Raw genomic sequence first — 8,687 nt, forward strand, 5'->3', positions numbered from 1 at the left:
TTTACCTGAAAAATTAATTTGGCCCTCAAAGTGTTTAAAATTGCAGTTAGATACATAAACATGTCAATTTAGTTCATCAAAGCATAATTCCTGTTAGTGACCTGTAATACCAAGTAAATATAAATATGGTTTTTTTGGCAAAAAATAAGTCAAATAGGCCATCAAACTTTACATGAAAAATTAATTAGGCATTCAAAGTGTTTAAAATTGCAATTAGGTATATAAATATGTCAATTTAGTTAATCAAGGCATAATTACCTGGTAGTGACCTGTAATAGCAGGTAAATTTAAATATGACTTTTCTTTGCAAAAAATATGTCAAATAGGCCATCAAACTTTACCTGAAAAATTAATTTGGCCTTCAAAGTGTTTAAAGTTGCAGTTAGATACATAAACATGTCAATTTAGTTCATCAAGGCATAATTACCTGTTAGTGACCTGTAATACCAGGTAAATATAAATATGACTTTTTTGGCAAAAAATATGTCAAATAGGTCATCGAACTTTACCTGAAAAATTAATTAGGCACTCAAAGTGTTTAAAATTGCAATTAGATATATATAAACATGTCAATTAAGTTAATCAAGGCATAATTACCTGTTAGTGACCTATAATAGCAGGTAAATGTAAATATGACTTTTTTTGCAAAAAACATGTCAAATAGGCCATCAAACTTTATCTGAAAAATTAATTAGGTCCTCAAACTTTTTAAATTAGCAATTAGGTACATAGACATGTCAATTTAGTTCATCAAGGCATAATTACCTGTTAGTAACCTGTAATAGCAGCTAATATAAATATGACTTCTTCTTTTTTGCAATTAATATGTCAAATAGGCCATCGAACTTTACCTGAAAAATTAATTAGCCCGCAAAGTTTTTAAAGTTCCAATTAGATACATAAACATGTCAATTTAGTTTATCAAGGCATAATTACCTATTAGTGACCTGTAATAACAGGTAAATGTAAATATGACTTTTCTTTGCAAAAAATATGTCAAATAGGCCATCGAACTTTACCTGAAAAATTAATTAGCCCGCAAAGTTTTTAAAGTTCCAATTAGATACATAAACATGTCAATTTAGTTTATCAAGGCATAATTACCTATTAGTGACCTGTAATAACAGGTAAATGTAAATATGACTTTTCTTTGCAAAAAATATGTCAAATAGGCCATCGAACTTTACCTGAAAAATTATTTAGGCCTTCAAACTTTTTAAATTTGCAATTAGATACATAGACATATCAATTTAGTTTATCAACGCATAATTACCTGTTAGTTGCCTGTAATAGCAGGTAAATGTAAATATGACTTTTTTTCGCAAAAAATATGTCAAATAGGCCATCGAACTTTACCCGAAAAATTAATTTAGCCCACAAAGTGTTTAAAGTTTCAATTAGATACATAAACATGTCAATTTAGTTTATCAAGGCATAATTACCTGTTAATGACCTGTAATACCAGGTAAATATAAATATGACTTTTTTGTAAAAAAAATATGTCAAATATATCATCGAACTATACCTGAAAAATTAATTAGGCACTGAAAGTGTATAAAATTTCAATTAGGTATATATAAACATGTCTGAAAGTGTATAAAATTTCAATTAGGTATATATAAACATGTCAATTAAGTTAATCAAGGCATAATTACCTGTTAAATGAAAATATAACTTTTTTTGCAAAAAATATGTCAAATAGGTCATCAAACTTTACCTGAAAAATTAATTTGGCCCTCAAAGTGTTTAAAGTTGCAGTTAGATACATAAACATGTCAATTTAGTTCATCAAGGCATAATTACCTGGTAGTGACCTGTAATAGCAGGTAAATTTAAATATGACTTTTCTTTGCAAAAAATATGTCAAATAGGCCATCAAACTTTACCTGAAAAATTAATTTGGCCTTCAAAGTGTTTAAAATTGCAGTTAGATACATAAACATGTCAATTTAGTTCATCAAAGCATAATTCCTGTTAGTGACCTGTAATACCAAGTAAATATAAATATGGTTTTTTTGACAAAAAATAAGTCAAATAGGCCATCAAACTTTACATGAAAAATTAATTAGGCATTCAAAGTGTTTAAAATTGCAATTAGGTATATAAATATGTCAATTTAGTTAATCAAGACATAATTACCTGGTAGTGACCTGTAATAGCAGGTAAATTTAAATATGACTTTTCTTTGCAAAAAATATGTCAAATAGGCCATCAAACTTTACATGAAAAATTAATTAGGCACTCAAAGTGTTTAAAATTGCAATTAGGTATATAAACATATCAACTTAGTTAATCAAGGCATAATTACCTGTTAGTGACCTGTAATAGCAGGTAAAATTTAAATATGACTTTTCTTTGCAAAAAATATGTCAAATAGGCCATCAAACTTTACATGAAAAATTAATTAGGCACTCAAAGTGTTTAAAATTGCAATTAGGTATATAAACATATCAACTTAGTTAATCAAGGCATAATTACCTGGTAGTGACCTGTAATAGCAGGTAAAATTTAAATATGACTTTTCTTTGCAAAAAATATGTCAAATAGGCCATCAAACTTCACCTGAAAAATTAATTTGGCCTTCAAAGTGTTTAAAGTTGCGATTAGATACATAAACATGTCAATTTAGTTCATCAAGGCATAATTATCTGTTAGTGACCTGTAATAACAGGTAAATGTAAATATGACTTTTCTTTGCAAAAAATATGTCAAATAGGCCATCGAACTTTACCTGAAAAATTAATTAGGCACTCAAACTGTTTAAAATTGCAATTAGGTATATATAAACATGTCAATTAAGTTAATCAAGGCATAATTATCTGTTAGTGACCTATAATAGCATGTAATGTAAATATGACTTTTTTTGAGAAAAACATGTCAAATAGGCCATCAAACTTTATCTGAAAAATTAATTAGGTCCTCAAACTTTTTAAATTAGCAATTAGGTACATAGACATGTCAATTTAACTTTTTAAATTAGCAATTAGGTACATAGACATGTCAATTTAGTTTTTTAAATTAGCAATTAGGTACATAGACATGTCAATTTAGTTTATCAAGGCATAATTATCTGTTAGTGACCTGTAATAACAGGTAAATGTAAATATGACTTTTCTTTGCAAAAAATATGTCAAATAGGCCATCGAACTTTACCTGAAAAATTATTTAGGCCTTCAAACTTTTTAAATTTGCAATTAGATACATAGACATATCAATTTAGTTTATCAACGCATAATTACCTGTTAGTGACCTGTAATAGCAGGTAATGTAAATATGACTATTTTTTTGCAAAAAATATGTCAAATAGGCCATCGAACTTTACCTGAAAAATTAATTTAGCCCTCAAACTGTTTAAAGTTGCAGTTATATACATAAACATGTCAATTTAGTTCATCATGGCATAATTACCTGTTAGTAACCTGTAATTGCAGATAAATGTAAATATGACTTCTTCTTTTTTGCAAAAAATATGTCAAATACGCCATCGAACTTTACCTCAAAAATTAATTTAGCTCTCAAAGTTTTTAAAGTTGCAAATAGATACATAAACATGTCAATTTAGTTTATCATGGCATAATTACCTGTTACTGACCTGTAATAACAGTTAAATGTAAATATGAATTTTCTTTGCAAAAAATATGTCAAATAGGGTATCGAACTTTACCTGAAAAATTATTTAGGCCTTCAAACTTTTTAAATATGCAATTAGATACATAGACATATCAATTTAGTTTATCAACGCATAATTACCTGTTAGTGACATGTAATAGCAGGTAAATGTAAATATGACTTTTTTTTTGCAAAAAATATGTCAAATAGGCCATCAAACTTTACCTGAAAAATTAATTTGGCCCTCAAAGTGTTTAAAGTTGCAGTTCGATACATAAACATGTCAATTTAGTTCATCAAGGCATAATTCCTGTTAATGACCTGTAATACCAGGTAAATATAAATATGATTTTCTTGCCAAAAAATATGTCAAATAGGCCATCAAACTTTACATGAAAAATTAATTAGGCATTCAAAGTGTTTAAAATTGCAATTAGGTATATAAACATGTCAATTTAGTTAATCAAGGCATAATTACCTGTTAGTGACCTGTAATAGCAGGTAAATTTAAATATGACTTTTCTCTACAAAAAATATGTCAAATAGGCCATCAAACTTTACCTGAAAAATTAATTTGGCCCTCAAAATGTTTAAAATTGCAGTTAGATACATAAACATGTCAATTTAGTTCATCAACGCATAATTCCTGTTAGTGACCTGTAATACCAGGTAAATATAAATATGATTTTTTTTCCAAAAAAAATGTCAAATAGGCAATCAAACTTTACATGAAAAATTAATTAGGCACTCAAAGTGTTTAAAATTGCAATTAGTTAATAAACATGTCAATTTAGTTAATCAAGGCATAATTACCTGTTAGTGACCTGTAATAGTAGGTAATGTAAATATGACTTCTTTTTTTTTTTTGCAAAAAATATGTCAAATAGGCCATCAAACTTTACATGAAAAATTAATTAGGCATTCAAAGTGTTTAAAATTGCAATTAGATACATAGACATATCAATTTAGTTTATCAACGCATAATTACCTGTTAGTGACCTGTAATAGCAGGTAATGTAAATATGACTTTTTTTTTGCAAAAAATATGTCAAATAGGCCATCGAATTTTACCTGAAAAATTAATTTAGCCCTCAAACTATTTAATGTTGCAATTATATACATAAACATGTCAATTTATTTCATCATGGCATAATTACCTGTTAGTAACCTGTAATTGCAGGTAAATGTAAATATGACTTCTTCTTTTTTGCAGAAAATATGTCAAATACGCCATCGAACTTTACCTCAAAAATTAATTTAGCCCTCAAAGTTTTTAAAGTTGCAAATAGATACATAAACATGTCAATTTAGTTCATCATGGCATAATTACCTGTTACTGACCTGTAATAACAGTTAAATGTAAATATGAATTTTCTTTGCAAAAAATATGTCAAATAGGCTATCGAACTTTACCTGAAAAATTATTTAGGCCTTCAAACTTTTTAAATTTGCAATTAGATACATAGACATATCAATTTAGTTTATCAACGCATAATTACCTGTTAGTGACATGTAATAGCAGGTAAATGTAAATATGACTTTTTTTTTGCAAAAAATATGTCAAATAGGCCATCAAACTTTACCTGAAAAATTAATTTGGCCCTCAATGTGTTTAAAGTTGCAGTTCGATACATAAACATGTCAATTTAGTTCATCAAGGCATAATTCCTGTTAATGACCTGTAATACCAGGTAAATATAAATATGATTTTCTTGGCAAAAAATATGTCAAATAGGCCATCAAACTTTACATGAAAAATTAATTAGGCATTCAAAGTGTTTAAAATTGCAATTAGGTATATAAACATGTCAATTTAGTTAATCAAGGCATAATTACCTGTTAGTAACCTGTAATAGCAGGTAAATTTAAATATGACTTTTCTCTGCAAAAAATATGTCAAATAGGCCATCAAACTTTACCTGAAAAATTAATTTGGCCCTCAAAATGTTTAAAATTGCAGTTAGATACATAAACATGTCAATTTAGTTCATCAACGCATAATTCCTGTTAGTGACCTGTAATAGCAGGTAAATTTAAATATGACTTTTCTCTGCAAAAAATATGTCAAATAGGCTATCGAACTTTACCTGAAAAATTAATTAGGCCCTCAAAGTGTTTAAAATTGCAATTAGATACATAAACATGTCAATTTAGTTCATCAACGCATAATTCCTGTTAGTGACCTGTAATACCAGGTAAATATAAATATGATTTTTTTTCCAAAAAATATGTCAAATAGGCCATCAAACTTTACATGAAAAATTAATTAGGCACTCAAAGTGTTTAAAATTGCAATTAGATATATAAACATGTCAATTTAGTTAATCAAGGCATAATTTAGATATATAAACATGTCAATTTAGTTAATCAAGGCATAATTACCTTATATAAACATGTCAATTTAGTTAATCAAGGCATAATTACCTGTTAGTGACCTGTAATAGTAGGTAATGTAAATATGACTTCTTTTTTTTTTGCAAAAAATATGTCAAATAGGCCATCAAACTTTACATGAAAAATTAATTAGGCATTCAAAGTGTTTAAAATTGCAATTAGGTACATAAACATGTCAATTTAGTTAATCTCGGCATAATTACCTGTTAGTGACCTGTAATAGCAGGTGAATTTAAATATGACTTTTCTTTGCAAAAAATATGTCAATAAGCCATCAAACTTTACCTGAAAAATTAATTTAGCCCTCATAGTTTTTAAAGTTGCAATTAGATACATAAAAATGTCAATTTAGTTCATCAAGGCATAATTATCTGTTAGTGACCTGTAATGTAAATATGATTTTTTTGGCAAAAAATATGTCAAATAGGCCATCAAACTTTACCTGAAAAATTAATTAGACCCTCAAACTTTTTAAAATTGCAATTAGGTACATAAACATGTCAATTTAGTTCATCAAGGCATAATTACCTGTTATTGACCTGTAATAGCAAGTAAAGGTAAATATGACTTTTCTGTGCAACAAATATGTCAATAAGCCATCAAACTTTACCTGAAAAATTAATTTGGCCCTCAAAGTTTTTAAAGTTGCAGTTACATACATAAACATATCAATTTAGTTCATCAAGGCATAATTCTTGTTAGTGACCTGTAATACCAGGTAAATATAAATATGATTTTTTTGGCTAAAAATATGTCAAATAGGCCATCGAACTTTACATGAAAAATTAATTAGACACTCAAAGTGTTTAAAATTTCAATTAGATATATAAACAGGTCAATTTAAGTGTTTAAAATTTCAATTAGATATATAAACAGGTCAATTTAGTTAATCAAAATTTCAATTAGATATATAAACAGGTCAATTTAGTTAATCAAGGCATAATTACCTGTTAGTGACCTATAATAGTAGGTAAATGTAAATATGACTTCTGTTAGTGACCTATAATAGTAGGTAAATGTAAATATGACTTTTTTTTTTTGCAAAAAATATGTCAAATAGGTCATCGAACTTTACCTGAAAAATTAATTTAGCCCTCAAAATGTTTAAAGTTGCAATTAGATAATTAAACATGTCAATTTAGTTTATCAAGGCATAATTACCTATTAATGACCTGTAATACCAGGTAAATATAAATATGACTTTTTTGGAAAAAAAATATGTCAAATAGGTCATCGAACTTTACCTGAAAAATTAAGTAGGCACTCAAAGTGTTTAAAATTGCAATTAGGTATATATAAACATGTCAATTAAGTTAATCAAGGCATAATTAACTGTTAGTGACCTATAATAGCAGGAAAATGTAAATATGACTTTTTTTGCAAAAAACATGTCAAATAGGCCATCGATCTTTATCTGAAAAATTAATTAGGCCCTCAAACTTTTTAAATTAACAATTAGGTACATAGACATGTCAATTTAGTTTATCAACGCATAATTACCTGTTAGTGACCTGTAATAGCAGGTAAATGTAAATATGACTTTTTTTTCGCAAAAAATAAGTCAAATAGGCCATCGAACTTTACCCGAAAAATTAATTTAGCCCACAAAGTGTTTAAAGTTGCAATTAGATACATAAACATGTCAATTTAGTTTATCAAGGCATAATTATCTGTTAATGACCTGTAATACCAGGTAAATATAAATATGACTTTTTTGTAAAAAAAATATGTCAAATAGGTCATTGAACTTTACCTGAAAAATTAATTAGGCACTAAAAGTGTTTAAAATTGCAATTAGATACATAGACATATCAATTTAGTTTATCAACGCATAATTACCTGTTAGTGACCTGTAATAGTAGGTAATGTAAATATGACTTTTTTTTTGCAAAAAATATGTCAAATAGGCTATCGAACTTTACCTGAAAAATTATTTAGGCCTTCAAACTTTTTAAATTTGCAATTAGATACATAGAAATATCAATTTAGTTTATCAACGCATAATTACCTGTTAGTGACCTGTAATAGTAGGTAATGTAAATATGACTTTTTTTTTGCAAAAAATATGTCAAATAGGCTATCGAACTTTACCCGAAAAATTAATTTAGCCCTAAAAGTGTTTAAAGTTGCAATTAGATATATAAACATGTCAATTTAGTTAATCAAGGCATAATTACCTGTTAGTGACCTGTAATAGTAGGTAATGTAAATATGACTTCTTTTTTTTTTTGAAAAAAATATGTCAAATAGGCCATTGAAGTTTTAAAAGTTGCAATTAGATACATAAACAAATATATTTAGTACATCAAGGCATAATTACCTGTTAGTGACCTGTAATAGTAGGTAATGTAAATATGACTTCTTTTTTTTTTTGAAAAAAATATGTCAAATAGGCCATCGAACTTTACCTGAAAAATTAATTTGGCCCTCAAAGTGTTTAAAATTGCAATTAGGTATATAAACATGTCAATTTAGTTAATCAAGGTATAATTATCTATTAGTGACCTGTAATAGCAGGTAAATTTAAATATGACTTTTCTTTGCAAAAAATATGTCAAATAGGGCATCAAATTTTACCCGAAAAATTAATTTGGCCCTCAAAGTGTTTAAAATTGCAGTTAGATACATAAACATGTCAATTTAGTTCATCAAAGCATAATTCCTGTTAGTGACCTGTAATACCA

This window comes from Ipomoea triloba, chromosome 4 (assembly GCF_003576645.1).
Source record: "Ipomoea triloba cultivar NCNSP0323 chromosome 4, ASM357664v1".
Taxonomy (NCBI): domain Eukaryota; kingdom Viridiplantae; phylum Streptophyta; class Magnoliopsida; order Solanales; family Convolvulaceae; genus Ipomoea; species Ipomoea triloba.